This window comes from Mustela nivalis (assembly GCF_964662115.1).
Source record: "Mustela nivalis genome assembly, chromosome: 7".
Classification (NCBI taxonomy): domain Eukaryota; kingdom Metazoa; phylum Chordata; class Mammalia; order Carnivora; family Mustelidae; genus Mustela; species Mustela nivalis.
Window position 1 is genome coordinate 11,008,164 of NC_139026.1, and position 17,862 is coordinate 11,026,025.

At 49.1% G+C, this 17,862-nt stretch overlaps 1 long non-coding RNA gene across 1 annotated transcript; it reads right to left on the minus strand.

Annotated features, from left to right (window-relative positions):
- Positions 1 to 14,803: 14,803 nt before the first annotated feature.
- On the minus strand, positions 14,804 to 16,633 carry LOC309869373. Its single transcript, XR_014314138.1, has 3 exons — positions 16,463 to 16,633; positions 15,951 to 16,075; positions 14,804 to 15,313 (listed from the first exon to the last, which is right to left on the minus strand). It is a non-coding gene; the product is annotated as an uncharacterized lncRNA (long non-coding RNA).
- Between the last annotated feature and the right edge of the window lie 1,229 nt (positions 16,634 to 17,862).

Here is a 17,862-nt window from a genome sequence, read left to right on the forward strand (position 1 = left end):
CTGTTCTGGGCTGGGGCCAAGTTCCTTTGCCCCCTACTGCTTGACAAAGGACAGGGACTACTGCCAGCTATTTGTTCTAGATGTCTGTTCTCAAACAACCACCCCGATAATGACCTCAAGACTCTTCCTGCTCCTCAAATCCACTGTCCAAGACTCAGAACTCCCACTTCTCACAGCCTTCCTCTTTGACACATGTTTTGGGCTGTGGTTCCCCTAACAAACCAATTCTCTATGTTCTCTGTCCTTCTGGAATTTCTCAACATCAGTGGGCAGTTGGTTTTTGGCTCTCATGTTTCAAGTCCTGTTAAGAGTCTACTGTTCTTAAATATTTCTTTTCTGTCATTTCTAGGGATTGAGGATGAAAGTAGCCATAAAAACCTATGCACAGTCTAGCATATGGACCCAACCCCCAAGAAAGATAATTTTTCAAACCATTACTGAGTGTTATAAAATGCACTCCTGGCACCACCACCACTGCCCACGCTTGGCATCTTATCCAGAGCCTACAGTAAGGGTTTGGATGTCACACTAATGTTTCCTTCTAACGTGCCATGCTGATAAACTGCATGGAGGCAATTTATGCTTTTCAGACGAGATCGGGCGCATTCAGGGTGGTATGGCTGTAGATCAATTTATGCTTTTCCATAATGGCTGTAACTGTACCTGCCATCTTGCATCCCTACATACCCTTCACGTTCCTTCCAGGGAGTGGTAGGGTCTATGTCTTCTCTCCTTGAACTTTCTGTCTTATGGCAGAAATCGCTCTCTAGCTTCTGGGACTGAATTTTGAAAATGCCTGACACTTGCCCCTTGCTCTCTGGGGACACCAACATTAGATACCAAGCCACCATGCTCCGAGGAAGCCCAAATTAGCCCACATGAAGAGGCCACGTGCAGCTCAGCTGACATCCCAGCTGACAGGCGGCCTCAGCTGCTGCCCATGTGAATGAAGCCATATCTTGATGAATCCAGACCTTACCTGGCAAATCACTCCCAGTTTTTGAATCTTCCCAGCTGAGGTCCCAAGCATGGTGGGCCAGAGGCAAGCTGTCCCAGCTGTGCCCCATCCAAACTCCTGACCCAGAGAATCCAGAAACATGGTTGTTTCACACTTCCGAAACAAGCCCAAAATAATCACTGGGACATGAGCCACGGAGGGCTCAGTGGCATGAGGACCATTTTTACATTATCTTTCCCCAGAATGCCATTGGTTCTCTTTTTTTACCTGGGTAATTCCTCTTCATTCTTTAAGAGTTAGCCCAGGGGTGCCTGGGTAGCTCAGTGGGTTAAAGCCCCTGCCTTCGGCTCAGGTCATGATCTCGGGGTTTTGGGATCAAGCCCCGCATCAGGCTCTCTGCTCAGCAGGGAGCCTGCTTCCTCCTCTCTCTCTCTGCTTCTCTGCCTACCTGTGATCTCTGTCAAATAAATAAATAAAATCTTTAAAAAATAATAATAAAAAATAAAAATATTAAAAAAAAAAAAAAAAGGTTTAGCTCAAACTCCATCTCCGTAGAGCCTTCCTTGATCAGTCTAGCCCATAAGGATCTAATTCCGCCCTGGAGGCTAAGGAACATCCTTCCGGTTCTCTAGAGAGAGGTAGCATGGTGTAGTGGAAATGTGGAAATCTAGTTTTGACATCTGAAATATTTAGCAGTCTACTCCCAGTACTACCACTGACCAGCTGTATGATCTTGGGAAGGTCGCTTCATCAGCAGTATTGTTGAAAAGATTAAATGAGATGATGCGTGTTATCCCTCTGGACAATCACAGATTGCCAACGATCAGATAGCCAACAATTATTTATGGAACGCCGTTGTGAATATTTAGTTCTGTGTAACATCCCATCCCCAAAACCCAATGGCTTGAAATCATAACACCCACTTATTTAGCTCTTGAAACTTCAGTTTAAACAGGGCTGTGTGGGACAGCCCATGTCCATTCCCAGCATGCATGGGGAGAGAAGATCCATTTCCAAGACGGCTCACTCCCATGGCCGATATGTGAATGTAAGCTGTTGGCTGGGGCACCTCCCAGTTCCTCTTTGTGTGGGCCTCTACTTAGGGCTACTTGGGTTTCCTTCCAACAGGGAAGCTGAGTTTCAGGAGTGAGTATTCCAAGAAACCCAAAATGGAAACAGATGGTCTCTTAAGACTTGGATGCAGAAATGAGTGCAGTGTGGCTTCTGCCATATTCTATCCGTCAAAGCAGTCAGAAGGCCCACCCAACCCAAGGGGGAGGAACATAGACCCCACCTCTGAATAGAAGGACTATAAAAGAGATTTTGACCTTGTGTCATGTGTCACAAACCCCTTCTAGGTATCAGGTACACTTGCATGCTCCACAGTTAGAGTGTAAAACAGAGACGCTGCCCATCTCATGGAAACTAGACTCCACAGTACTATTTGTTTTGCTAGATGTACTTATATCTTGGGTCTTCAGCTAGCCTGAAAATATCTTCCAGAGCAAGGTTTTGTCTTCTTTATCTTTGTACCCTTGACACTTGACACAATGACTGGCATTTTGTTCATGAACAGGTAATATTGCTGAATTAAACTCCACCAGGTAGAAGCGGATCATGAGAAAACAGCAGATGGAAACAAGCCAAGAGCACAGGGAAGGATGCACAGCATCGTTACTCATTAGGGAAATGCAAATCAAAAGCACAGGGAGATACTGCTTCATTAAAAAAGACCAAAAATCGCAAGCATTGGTGAAGATGTGGAGAAACCGGACCCCTTTTCCATTGTCGGTGGGAATGTAAAATGACACGGCTGGCTAAGCAAGCAGTGGGGCCGTTGTTCAAGAACTCGAATGTCCAGTTCCCAAATGACTCAGCAATTCTGCTCCTAGGTGTAAACCCAAGAGAAGCAAAAACATATGTGCGCACAAAAACTTGTATGTCAATGTGCATGAGACCATTATTCTCATTAGGCAAAAAGTGGAAACAACCCAAATGTCAATCAACAGATGAATGAATAAGGAAAATGTGATCCATCCATACAATGGAGTAGTATTCTGCCTTAAAAAGCAATGAAATCCTGGGATGCCTTGGTGGTTCAGTCAGTTAAGCATCTGACTCTTGGTTTCAGCTCAGGTGATGATCTCAGGGTGGTGAGATCTAGCCCTGTATAGTGTTCTGTGCTGGGCAGGAAGCCTGCTTGAGATTCTCTCTCTCCTTTTCCTCTGCCCCTGCCCCCTGGCTTGCCTGCGAGCGGGCTCTCTAGCTCACTCTCTTAAAAAAAGACAAAAAAAAAAAAAAAGAAATCCTGATACAGCTCCAATGTGGATGAAATGGACGAACCTGGAAGACATTATGTTAAGTGAATTAAGCCAGACATGAAAGGACATGTATGTATGTGAATGTGTGTGTGTGTGTGTGTGTGTGTGTATGTGTGTATATACATATATATATATTATTTTACTATTCTACTTATATGGAACATATACAATATTTACTGTATTCTTCCACTTATATGGGGGTTCATGGAATGGTCAAATGCACAGCTTAGAAAGTAGAACTCTGCTTGCCAGGGGCTGAGGGAGAGTAGCAGGGAGCTATCCTTGTAAGGGGGACAGAGTTTCAACATAGGATGATGGAAACATTTTGGAGTTGGGTATGGTGATGTTTGCACGATGGTGGAAAGATGCTTAAAGCCACTGACCTGCACACCGAAAAATGGCTAAAACTAAGTCTTAGGTACATATTGCTAAAGCAAAAAAAAAAAAAAACAACTTTAAAAACTATACGGAAACAAAAGAAGCCATAACTGACACCTCTCTCTGACAAATAAATAGATAAAATCTTAAAAACAAAACAAAACATGATGCCATGTGGAAGAAGCTAGGCTCGAAAGATCACAGACCCTATAATTCGGTGTATGTGGGACGCAGATCCAGAGAGACACGGAACGGACCGGAGGTGGAGAGAGGTGACCAGTCTGCACTGAGCTTCCTGCTGGGGCCATGAGACTGTTCTGAAGTTAGGATGAGTGCCGATGGCACAGCCTCACGGCTACCTTAAAACCATTGGATGGTACACTTTGAAAGGACGAATTTTATGGCACGTGAACTATACCTCAATAAGGCTGTTATTAAAAATTTATAGCCCACCTTGATTTACTTGACATAACCTGCAACCAAGGAGACCTGTTTCCAGGAAGCCAGGAAGACGGGAAGACGGGAAGCGAAAGGACAGACGCTGAAAAAGACATCCCCAGACCCGCGTCTTCACAAGGTAGTTTGGAATTACGAAAGCAGCACACGCTAATCAAAACTCATGACTCGGGGCGCCTGGGTGGCTCAGTGGTTGGACGACTGCCTTCGGCTCAGGTCATGATCCTGGAGTTCCGGGATCGAGTCCCACATCAGGCTCCCAGCTCCACGGGGAGTCTGCTTCTCTCTCTGACCTTCTCCTCGCTCATGCTCTCTCTCACTGTCTCTCTCTTAAATAAATAAATAAAATCTTAAAAAAAAAAAAAACAACTCATGACTCATATAGAGATATAACTGAAAAGCCTCTTGACTCTCACTCCTTAGAGGTGACCACTATTACGATATTGCGAGCCTCTGGGTCCATGAGGGTGTTTTGGTTTCAAGGCGCCAGCCCTGGTGAAGGCGGGCAGGGATGGGGTCTGTCGGAATGGTGCGAGTTCGCTCAGTTTGGAGATCCGGGGGCTCCCAGGTCAGAAGCCGAGCTGTAGTCTCAGGAGGGCCCCACAGTCCCACGAGGCAGCTCCAATCACATCTGCTCAGTGGCTGAGGCACTGCAGCCCTGAGTCAGAGCTCCTGGGGAAGATGGGCAGCTCGCGCCAGGCCTGACTTGTGATCGGACAAGCTTGGTTGTCCAGAACCATCACCGTGGCTGGTGCTGTGCTTGGCCAGGCCTGAGTTCTGTGCTCCAGCCCTAGAGACAGAGGGAGGAATAGAGTCCGACCCAAACCACCGGCACGGAATGTGGGGGAAGAATCCATTCTCAGAAGAGGATCTGGGTGCTATTTTTTTTTAAGATTTTATTTATGTATTTGACACAGAGAGAGATCACAAGTAGGCAGAGAGGCAGGCAGAGAGAGAGAGAGGAAGGGAAGCAGGCTCCCCGCCTAGCAGAGAGCCCGATGCGGGGCCCGATCCCAGAACCCTGGGATCATGACCTGAGCCAAAGGCAGAGGCTTAACCCAATGAGCCACCCAGGCGCCCCATGGGTGCTATTTCCAGAAGAGGCCAGAATGAAAGTCTCTGGACAAGCAGAAGCGACAGGTGTCTCCTATGGTTTCCTTCTAGATGGCCGACAGGGCCGCACTGGAGCCGGACCCAGGTGTAGATTAGGACAGAACGCCTACATCCGTGCGCACACCCAGAATGTATTTATGATACTACATTTCCCTCAACGACTCACTGAGGACAGGCCCGTCTCGTGACTCCGTTGGCCTTTCCTTATCAGTACACACAGATCTACTCCATTCTTTTAAAATATCTCTTTACAGGGGCCCCTGGGTGGCTTAGCTGGTTGGGTGTCTGACTCTTGATTTCAGCTCAGGGTCGTGGTCTCAGGCTCACGACCTCAGGATCGAGCCCTGCGTCAGGCTGCACGCTCAGGAGAAGTCTGCTTGTCCCGGCTGCTCCCCCTACTTGCGCTCTCTCTCTCGATAATAAATAAACAAACTCTTTAAAAAAAAGAAAATAAAATGCCTCCTCACGGTCGCATTGTTTAGATGTGCCCTCACTGATTTAATCCTTCTATGGGTGGATCCCTAGGTTGCCTCCCCGTGCTCGGATCCCACACCCCCCTGCGGGAACAGTCTTGCTCGCATAGTCTAGCAAACCCGTGTGCAAATATTTCAGTAGACTGGATCCCTAGGAATGACATTTCTGGGCTAACGGGCATATCCCCTTTTTTACTTTACAATCTTCCCTGGCTCCTCAGACAATTCCCCTCCTTCCTCCTGCCCTCCTGCCCCTCTCGAGAGCTTCCAGATGAGACCAAGCTCCAGGGTTTGGCTCCAGCTCGGGCCGTCAGGAACTCCAGCTTTGTCCTCCTGGGCAGCAAATGACCTCAAAATTCACTGACTTAAAACAACTAGCATTTTGCTGTAACTCGTGGCATTTGGGGTCAGGAATCGGGGCAGGGCTTAGCTGGGTGAGTCTTCTGCTTCCCATGGTGGCAACAGAGGTCACAGGGTGCGGGGGAGGGGCATTCAGTAGGAGGCTGGGCTGGGTTGGGCTGGAGAGTGTCACGTGGCTTCATTCCTATGTCGGGCGCCTTGGTGAGGACGTCTGGATGGCTGGGCTCAGTGGAGAGCCTTTTCCTCCCCATGTGTTCTCCCCGGCAGGGTAGTTAGACTTTCACATGGTGACTCACGCTCCACGAGAATAGGCAGAGCTGTGAGTCCACCCAAGGTCATTGTCATGTTTGCCATGTTCTATTGGTCAAAGCAGTCACGGTCCAGCCTGGACTCAAGGGGAGGGGAAATAAATCCTGTGGTTGAATGGCAGGGGCAGTGAGCGCACCTAGAGAGAGGAAGAATTTATTCCCCACACCTGCAGCATAAATAGGTATTTGTTTCGTTAGACATAACATACACTACGTTACCTGCCTACAAACGGGACCATTCTAAATTAGGGAGCACGTTTGGCCCCTAGGGTTTTAGGGGAAAGGTTGTAGGTCTCTCTTATGTGCCCCCTTCTACAGAATACATATTTATAGATTAGAAACAGGCTCAAAGAGGGAACACTTCGGAGACTTGAAGCTAAGAGAAATGTCTCATTAGCATTATTCATACCCTGGTCCCTAGCATGGAGTCCCATAGCCCATTCCCAGACGAGAGCGTGACTTGGGAACGAGTGTTCTTCAGCTGACAGGTAGCAGAGCCGGAACCCGGATTCGAGTCTTAGCCTCAGGCCCCGCGCTGCTTCCCCCGCAGTGCCCCGAGGGGATGTCCAGAGTCAGCGGCTAGTCCACCTGCCTGGGATGCTCTCCGAGGAGACTCCGATCGGCTCCCTGACTCCATGAAATCAGGGCAGGGGGCGGTGTGCCTGGGATGCAGCTTCAAGGCCAGAGGAGAAGAGCTAATGGACCGGCCGCCATCCCCGGAGACCATCAGGGCGGAGCAGAATTTAAACCTGTCTAAGGGCAGCCAAGAAAAGCCCTCTCCCCCGAGCCCCATCCTGCCCTCCCCCGCCGGCATGACTGCTTTAAGACCAAAGCTTTCCCATGTATCACACCGAGCGTTTCTGGAGTGGGCGTGTAAATTCTAAGGAGAGGTCTCCCAAGGTCAGAAAACATACAATCAGCTAGAAAGAGGGATTTCTGGTTCAAAAATAATAGTCCATTAAACTTCAAAATACCTTTGGTTCTCAACGGGGCAGGCTTGTGCTTCATGGAAATGTAATCACGCCGACATGCTGTAGGGACACCTTACAAACGAGGCCTTTCACTGCCTTGGTCAGAGCCCTAATCCGATACCAAAACAGCAAAAACCCACGAAGCCCAATCCAGGTTGAATTTCAGATAAACAATAACACAGTTTTAGTATTCACATGCCCTCTGCAACATTTAGGACCCATTATTTATTATTTCCATTATTATTGAATATGTCTTCTATATTGATTCAGATATACTCCTGAAAAATAATGTGTTGCTTTTCTGAAATTTGAATTTAAATGGTCATCCTGTATTTTATCTGGCAAGTGCAAAGTTCTGATGGCTCGAGGTCTGATGACGTCTTCAGGAGAGGCTCCGTATTTCAAGATTCTGGTTTGTTTATTCAGAGAAAGGCTGCCAGCAGGTCCCGCTCACCTAATGCCCAGCACACAGAGGGAACTTGGTAAATATTTACAGAATGATTGTGCACCCGTGTTTCCTCCTGGGTTGCCAGGCCCTGTGACCACAGATCAGAGGTGTGGAGTCAAGGGCTGTGATTGAGGACAGCCTGGATGAGGGAGCCTATGCTACCTGGGGTTTGGGTGGGGGAGATCAGGAAGGGCTTCTAGAAAGATGTTAGACCTGACATGAGTAGAATGGGGACAGCAGGAGCTGCTTAAGCTTCTAGAGTAAGGTGAGACCTGATGTAAGTGGGACAGAAGAAGAGGAAGCTAAAGCAAAGGCAGGGAAGCTTGAGAAAGGTTTCAGAGCTGCCCATAATGGGGCTGGCAGGAACCAGCCATGCCAGGAGGGTGTGGGGAAGGTTATGTCCTCTGCAGGGGGTAGGGGGCCAGAGCAGCAGAGGAACAGAACATAAGCTCACAGAAGGACACTGAAATAATAACTTAATCTCAATGTAGGGATTGTGATACTATGTTTTTTCATATGCTCACCCTGCCCAAAATAATCCTTAGCTATTACTATACACACATCTTTATCTCCTACCAACAAAGAGAGGTTAATACCCAGTCTGACTACAGCTGCCACCTGGTGGTGAAGCTTGTAAGGACACCCTGCCGGAAAACTCCCCACGCCTGGTTTTGATCACTAACTTTGTTCTGGCCACAGTGATGATGGCGATGGTGATGATGGTGATGATGATGGTGAGATATCATTTATTGAGCTCCTACAGTGTGTAGGACACATCACATACATTAGTTCGTTTAATTCTTGCAATAATCTTTCAAGGTAGGTATTTTTGTTTCCATTTAACAAAGAAAACCGAGCCTCAGAGAGGTCTTGTAACTTCTCAAGGTCACACAGCTGGGAAGACAAAGATCCAATTTAAACTCCAATCTTTCTAGCCCCAAAGCCGATATATTTGCCATTATGCAATGGAACCAAATCCAATAACATGTCGCTGTACATTTAAAGTAATAAAATTACAAAAACAAGATACTCATGACATTTGTGATAGGCAGCCTTCTAAAACAGCTCCAGTGACCCCTGGCTCCTGTCATTTAGGCCCTCGATAATGTCCTCCCTCAAGTGTGGGCCAAGCTTAGTCACTTGTTTCTTATAAATAGAATATGACAGAACGGAAGGGATCTAATTTCTGAGGTGAGGTTGTAAAAGGGATGCCATTAATGAAATACCACGTCACACTCCCTGGGATGGTGATCATGAAGCCAAAACAAAACAGGAAACAACAAGTGTTGGCGAGGATGTGGAGAAATCGAAACCCTTTTGCCTTGTTGGTGAGAAGGCAAAATGGTGCCACTGCCATGGAAAACAATATGGCGGTTCCTCCAAAGGTTAAGTATAGAATTACTGTATGATCCAGCAAGTTCCACTCCTAGATGTCTCTCCAAAGGAACCGAAAGCAGGGACTCCAGCAGATATTTGCACACCCGTGTTCACAGCAGCCAAGGGATGGAAGTTTGTCCACCGACAGATGAGTGGATGAACACAGTAGGGTCTATGCATTCAGTGGAATATTATTCAGTCCTCAAACGGAGGATGTTCTGACGCGTGCTGTAATGTGGAGGAAGCATGAAGACCTTATGCTAAGTGAAATAAATCAGCCACAAAAAGTATCATCTGGGTCGACTTCTAAGACTCCTCTCCTATTTCACCAGCGAGAAAAGTCAATTCGTAGAGCTGCAGAGTAGCACAGAGGTTGCCAGGGGCTGGGGGAGGGGAGGAACGGAAAGTTAGTGTTGAATGGGGACAGAGTCTCCAAGAAAATGAGAAACTTCTGGGGATGGACAGCGGTGATGATTGTACAGGAGTGCGCGATGTCACAAAACCGTACACTTGACAATGGCTAAAATGGTGAATTTTGTGTTATGCACATTCAGGCATGATGATACAAAATCATTAATATGTTCTAGAAGTGGGACTTCTGTCTTGCTGGCTTCCTCTGTCTCCCACTGCGGCTTTTGATGAAGCCGGCAGCTGTGTTGGGAGCTGCCCCAAGGAGAGACTGACACCAAGGAACAGAAGCCCTCACTCCAACCGAGCCCAGCCCCTGGGTGAACTTGGAAGGGGGTCCTGAGGCAGGTGATCTCGGGAGGATGGTGATCCCAGCCGGCACCTTGACTACAGCCGTGAGAGAGACCTAGAGCCGGAGGGAAGCGCTGAGTGCGTCCGGGGTCTTGTCCCACAGAAACCACGACATAATACATGTATGTTTTCTGGAGACATTTGTGACGCAGCAGGAGCACCAATACATGGTTCTTGGCATGTCCGGCCTCACAACTTTTGTTGGTCAGATTCAACAGCATTTACAAAGGTGCATGGTCAGGTATGATAGAAGGACCAAGACTGATTCAAGAAGACAGTTTCTAGTGGGAAGCGCCCAGACATCGGAGCCAGACTGCTGGGTTTGTTGAGGGGCTCTGTCACCTCCTAGCTGTGTGACTTTGGGCAAGTTACTTCACCTCTCTGTGCCTTGGTTTCCCTTGTAAACTGGAGCTAATAAGTATGTTCCCCATAGGTCGCTGTGAAGATTTATTATTACTTTTGCTTTTAAAGATTTTTTGAATTTATGTATCTGACACAGAGAGAGAGAGAGAGCAAGCAGGGGGAGCAGCAGAGGGAGAGAGAGAAGCAGGCTCCCCGCTGAGCAGGAAGCCTTACTCGGGGCTCGATCCCAGGACCCTGTCATCATGACCTGATCTGAAGGCAGAGCCAGCCAGGCGCCCCAAGATTGTTATTACTTGTAGAGCACTGAGGACAGTGCCTGGCCTAGTTTATTTCACAGGGTTGTTTGGAGGAGTAGTATTGGAATAGAGATGGTTAAATATTTTAAGGGGAAAAAAGCAGATGAGAAAAATAACATGATCTTGGGTTTATTAAAAGAAATATACATGTGCATGCTCAAATGTTACTGCACAGAAAATACCTGAATCATTTATCACAGAATCAGGGGACACAGTGGAAACCGGTGTTGAAAACCTCACACTAACTAGAACCAGGTGGGGTGAAAATCCCCCTCACATCCCTTCCTAGCTGTGCAGCTCTGAGTAAATCACCTACCTTCTCTGTGCCTGTTTCCTCCGCTGGAACTTGGAGATCATGGTAACTATCTCCATACCAAATATGGTTGCTGAGGATATACCGGCAACACGCACGATGCCCGGCATACAGTAGGCACTCCATTAATGCTAGCTACTGCAGTCTGCGGAATTATGGATGATTTTAAGGTTTTCATTACGCTTCTGTGGAATTCCCCAAAGTTTCTAGATCAGTTGTTATAACTTCCACATCTCTGGGGAGAAGTATTAGAACAGCCCACGGCAAGTGCCTGGCACAGAGTGACCTCCTGAGATGTCACCTCCCGGCTGGCAAGCTCCTTCCCTCTCTGATGCCTGTAAGAAGGGCACCAAGGGTCGGGTCCATGGTCACCACTGCAGGGCGTGGACTGTGTGTGGCCAGAGGGATGGCCACCAACAGAAGGAGTTTGGAGCGAGGAGGGGGCATGAACTGTGGGAGGAAGAAAGGGTTCTCAGTGAACCCCACCAGCGTGTTCTCTGGGAGGCGTGTGTGGGACCTTCTGCCTCCACGGTCACTGCGGAAACCAGCTAAGAAAACTGGATGGAATCTAGCAGGGGAGTATATGGGAACTCCCTGTAAGACCAATTCAGTTTTGCTGCTTATTTGAAAATGTTCTTAGTGATGCTGGGAAAATGACTAGCTGGGTAGGTGGGCGTCGGGGGAAAAGAGAGAGAATGAGCAGCGTCTGAGGGAGGCCACCGAAACCATCCGTGGACCCAGTCAGTGCACGTAATTTAGAGCAACTAAGTCACTGGGGTGGTCCTACAGGCCGGCCTCCTTGCTTTCCAGATGCGGAAGCCTCCGTCTCATGTCACCTGGCCAGGAGCAATGGCAACGTTTTTGTCACAGTACCAAGCTGCCTCGAGGCTTTTCCCCAAGGCATCCTTCTCATGCAGAAAGTTCTCTATGTCTGTGACTCCCCCAGATGGGAACAGGCCAGGGCAGGTGGCACTGAGGGGCTGCAGGGTGACCGCCTCCCTCATGCAGGGCAGGGAGCTCAAATTGCTGGAGAAGGGTGATTGCCCCAGGGATGGACCAGCCCTGCTCGGAATAAGCATGCTGTGCGGAGGCCCCCCTCACGTGCTTCTGGCAGAACGGAGATGCTAGAAGGCCTCTCCGGAAGTGCTCAGGGCAGCTTTTGGGGTCATCATGAGCCCATCACTTTCTCAGAGTCCCTGCCCACACTCATGTAGCAACTCAGAGGAGATAAACCGGCGGGGAGCAACAGTTAGAACCAGGCGCTGGTCCCGGACGCACTTGGCTCCCACATCCTACTTCCTACTTCCGCCTCCTGCAAAATGGCGGGTCACCTCCCAGGCCTTCGGGAAATGAGCAAAGACGACACACAGCAGGCTCGGCACATGTCTTGCATGTGGAAGGTAATACACTGGTGTGTTGTTTATTAGTTTTTATATAAGAATCTCCTTTTAGCAGCTTTTACAGGGCAGTTAACATCTTCTCTGAACTCCAGTTTCCTCCTCTGGGACAGAAGACAAGTAAGTCTCACCTCAGAGGTTGTGGCAAGAACGTGGGGTTAATGATGCGAGGTGCCTGGCGCTCGGCCAGAGAGGACAGAGAGCTGGCGGCCACAGTCATTACCCGCTGAGCTCCGAGGTCGCCTTGGAGTTCTTGTCAGCGCGCAAGCGAAGCTGAGGGCGGAGAGGAACCAGATTTGCCATCGCTGGCCTGTGCTCAACGAGTACTCATTTCCCATGATTCTTCTCTCTCATGTTTCTTTCTGCAGTAACTGACCTCCTGGTATTGGCCTGGTGTGGTCAGTGTTTGGACTTGGAAGAGGCAATGCTCAAATGACAGGTCCCTATGAATGACATAGGACTCCAAAGACATGTGAATATGGCAGCTCCTACCCTTCTAGGAAATCCTTGGGTTTCCCAAGAAAAAAAAGCAGAGAACCAGAGAGGGTCAGGGTTTCCCATAAGTGTGGGTATGAGGATTGAGATTCCGGAAACTCTGAGTCCCCCACATCCCCGATCAGACTGAAATTCCTCCTTCAAAGTTTTATACCTTGGCCTTTATACCTTTTGAAAATGAAAATGCCTAGGTATATTCTATAAGCTCTTGTAGTTATTCTGTTATCAGGAGGACAGAACTGGCTTTGAAAGTCCCGAGTATACCAAGGACTGCAGAAAACTATGAAGCAAAGAATTAGTTCTGAAAATAGAACCTGACCCTTGGAATTCTAGAACAAGTGCTAAATGTAAAGGTGGGCAGAAATGAATTCAAATACAAGCCAATACACAATTAGTTGTGTGAACTTGGACAAGTCCCTTAACCTTTCTGAACCCCAAATTTCTTCTATGTAAAATCTGAGTAACAATACTAAAGCTCCCTCCTTACTTTAAAATCCACTACCAAATGAACTAATGGACAGAAAATGTTTCATAGTCAATTTCCCGCTAGAGAGTGGGTGGCGAATTACAAAGACTCCGTTCCCAGAGAAACCCAACTCTAACTAACTGAAGCTGTATAAAGGAATTTTGGCTTCTGTAATTAAAGACCAGAGATGGAAAGGCTTCAGGCTTAGCTGGATCCAGGAAATGAAACCATATTTTCCTGGCCATCTCACCAATCCCTCCTTTCCATAGGAGATTTTTCTTTTGCATATAATTTCTTTCTTAGGGTGAGGGAAGATGACCCCAGCTGCATTTCCTTCTAGTTTGACAACTCCATGGCAAAAGAGAACTTCTCCCCTCCCACACACACACACAGACACACCTTATCAATCCCAGGGAAAACTTGAAAAGGCACTGTTCTGATCATGGGCTTCCTTGGACCAATCACTGTTCTTGCGAAACGGAATGTAGTGATGGATGGGTCTAAGTTATCTAACCCATAACTAGGGGTAGGTGGGCTTTTTCTCCCTCCCAGCCCCTTGAAACCTACACATCTGGGGGAGGGGAGCAGGTATGAAGGTTCTGGATAGTTGCAAATCGGAGCTGGCCAGGCTGGGTCTCTGCAGAAGCCCCCAGTTCTCTCATGAGAAGAGATAAGGTCAAATGAGCTTGGGCTGCCATATGGTCCTTCAAGCACTTGGGGAATAATGGAGGCAGTATCCGCTGTGTGCCGTGTTTTCTGTATGCCTGCCACGTTTTCAACATTTTGTAATATTTGAGAAATTTCCATCTCCCCATGGAGGAGGTGGGACCCAGGAACAAGTCTTCCTTGAAGCCAAGGCACCTGGGCGTGACCCGGCTCCACCAATCCGATGCCCAGGGGAGACTATAAGGAAGGGAGAACCCAGGGAAGGAGGCTCAGTGTAGGGAGGGTGGCTATAGGCCTGCAGTCTTGGGCAAGTTCTTGGTAAAGAAATGTCCTAGCAGAGCGACAGCGTGCTGGTGTTTTGCTCATCCAGCTGTTTCCATGCATTGATCCTGGAGGCACAGCCTCCAGCCAGGTCCACCAGCCCTTCAACCCATCCCGTGAGTTAATATCCTTTTAAGAAGCTCCTTTTCTGCTTAGTCAGTCAGCTTGTTTGTGTTTCTCTTACTTGCAAGGAAAATCCCTGACTAATGGCACTCTAACACCGCCCCTGCCCCGCCACCAGCAGATAGCAGGTGGGAGAGGTCTTCCGGGCAGCCAGTTTCCCCCACTTGTCGGGCAAGACTCAGCAGGGACCAGAGGAGCAGGGAAGCTTACAGCAGACCAGCGAGATGCTGTCAAATCGTCTGCAAGGATTTTCAGGATCTTGAACCAAGTTCCTAGGGAGAGGACAGCTGACATGATGACAAAAGTCAGTCTGATGAAAAAGCAATACAGCTGGTCGTACATGGATGACCTAGTACTTAGTTATGTGTGTGTGTGTGTGTGTGTGTGTGTGCGTGTATTTATTCCTACTGGGGCAAATTTCACATAACATAAAATTAGCCGTTTTTAAGATGTGCAATTCAGTGGCATTCAGTACATTCACAATGTTGGATGATCACCCTCTGGGTCTAGTTCCGAAACACTTCCATCACCCGCCAAAGGACACCCTGTTGCCCGTTAAGCAGTCTCTCCCTAATTCTCCCTTCCACCTGGTCCCCAGCAACCACTCATCTGTTTTCAGCCTCTGCGGATTCACCCCTTCCGGATGTTTCATAGAAACGGAAACATATAATACATGACATTTGCGTCTGGCCGCTTTCACTTAGCAGAAGGTGTTTCAGGTTCATCCACATGTAGCAGGGGTCAGTTTCCATTCCTTCTCGTGGCTGAATCGGAGGCCACTGTAGGGTGGGCCACATTTTCCCCATTCATCAGTGGATGGACATCAGGGTGGCGATGAGGAGCACGGCCCTCGCCCTGGGAGCCCAAGGAAGGATGAGGGCTGGGTGGACTGTCGGAACCCAAAGAGGAAGCAGCAGCGACCAGACCCGAGACACGGCAACACTCCTCATCCTGGAACAGAGAGAGAGTGGTAGAGTCTGGGAGTCTCCCAGTGGGCTCTGGGGGTGATCAAAGAACACAAAACAGAAGCCAGGAGGGAGAAGAGGTCTGTTGTGGCTGAGAAGCTCCCGTAAGAGTCTCTGGGATCCCTGCAGAAACAGCTGGTCTGAAGGGGAATTTCAGTCATTTGGCCAGAGACCAGTGCAGCCCTCAGTAGAGTTCTGGAGGCAAACACCAGGTCTTGAATCCTGACTCTTACTCGCCAGCCCTGGAACACTGGGGCGGTCATTCACCTTCCCAGATCTCAATTCCTCTTCTGTAAGTGGGGCTAATAAGCACCTCTCCTTCACAAGGTCGCCGTCACAAGGTCGCCGTGAGGACCAGCTGGATGATGTAAGGAAAGCACGATACCAGACACCCGAGAATCTCTTGCTGCAAGGTAGTTATTACTCTTATTTTTATGGCTGGGCTAGTGTTATTGCGTCTCTGTTGTACCCTGAAGTAGGTGTAAGTTGTTAAAAGGGTGTAGTAGGTGTGAATCAACCTAGCCCATAAACTGGGCAGCGCAAAATGTCTCTTCCTTCAGTTTTCAATGTCAGAACTGAATTTCTTTATGGATCCTCCATTCCCTTTGATGATGGAAACTTACCTGAGTCAATCTGGGGGTTTGCAACTCTCCCTGGGGGTGGCGGCTGGCCTGTGGAGGGGACTTCCGTCGAACCAAGTCTTAAGGAGGGGTGTCATCTGTCTGGTCCTCGGTCAGTTGGCGTTCACCTGGACAAACAGAACCACGGAGACACAAGGCATCAGCTTATGCCATCGTGGGAGCTGGCCTTGCGAGGGGGTGAGACACCCAGGGAGCGCACCTTGTGGGAGGGTGGAGAGGAACAAATTAATGCAAGGGAAGGTAGGAATAGGCGTGTAACTCTCCTGCGTTCCTACTTTGGTGACTTAACACAGTGCTTACCAGCACGAACCCCTGTGATGTTGTCCACTCCGTCCCCCCACCCCCGCACGCTCACCAAGTCAACACGCAAGTTGCGCGCGCGCCCCCCCGAGGAAGCGAAGGGAATAACAGACGGGAAATAACCGCTTGGGACGCGGGCAGCTTCGCGGTGGGACGGAGAGCAGCACCCGGGAGAGGTGCTCTTCTCCCCTCACTTCGGAAGACACCTGGCCACTCCGCCGAGGGGCTACCGCAGCGCGCGAGAGGCGCGTGGAAGAGCGCCGCGTCCGCGCCCAGGCGCGACGGAGCCGGCAGCCGCGCGCCTCCAGGGGGCGCCACTGAGCTTCGCTGCGCCCCGGGCGGGCGGGACTCGGGCGCGCTCTTGGAAAACACAGCATTTCCTGTAGCCGGCTGGGTGGGGACCTCGACAGTCCGTGACTCAGGGTGTGACTGTGGCCGTGATTTCATCTGGCCTGCCAGCCTGGAGGACGCCAGTCACGTGGCCCTGCCTGGTTTCCCGGGGGAGGGGGGCGGGGGGAGGTGCTGTGCATTCCTTGGAGCCGGGCTGCGGTTACCTCCACCCCCCCTCACTCTCCTCCCTGAATAAGCCCGGGTTTAGATTTAGGCTGGAGGATGCCAGTCTTCCTCTTGCTTGTTGGAGCGGAGGGAGCTTTATTTAGCCTCTGATGGGAAAGTGCGTGATGGGAAAGCAGCCCTTGGGAGGTCTGTAGGGTCCGTCCCTGCTGATCCAGACTGGACATCACCCGGCCTGGCCTTCTGCTGTGTGAGGGTGACAGACACTGGCCACGGGACGCTGGAGGGGAAGGAGAGGATCAGGATAAAAAGTGGCACCTCGTGGGGCTTTGTTACAAATTCTTCCCTTTACCAACCCCCCGGCCAGCACTTCTGGACGAGGCTGGGGCTCTCAGAGTGCAGAGTCCTGCCTGGGAAGTCAAGAGGCAGCCTTTGTCCCCTGAGCCCTCAGGCCCCTCAAGGACTTCACCAGTGCCTCTCACACTTCAGGCCCCCTCCATGTTTGAAAAGAGGCAGGCTGGGGTCAGGGAAGGAGCTTGCATTTTGGAAACAAGTAGGCCTGAGGCCTGGGCTGCCCTCTTGTTTCTGTTAATACCATCTTGGCCCTGGTTACATGTTTAAAGTCTGTGAGCCTCGGTTTTCTCATCTGTAAGATGGGCATTGTAATATCCACTTCCTAGGATTTTTTTTTTAAGGTTTTATTTATTTATTTGAGAGACAGAGAGAGAGCACAAGCAAGGGGAGCAGCGAGCAGAGAGAGAAGCAGGCTCCCCACTGAGCTGGGAGCCTGATGAGGGGCTCGAACCCAGGACCCAGGGATCTTGACCTGAGTTGAAGGCAGATGCTTAACCAACTGAGCCACCCAAGTGTCCCCCACCTCTGAGGATTAAAGAAGGTGTGTGAGAAGTGCCTAGCACAGTGCCCAGCATGTGGCATATACAGTCAATAAATAATGGTCAAATAAATAAATAATTTTATAAATTATTATAAATTTATAAATATTACTTATTTAACTCATAATATATATATTTATACATAAATTAAGTAGCCAATCAATGAAAATTCTAGATAGATAGAATCT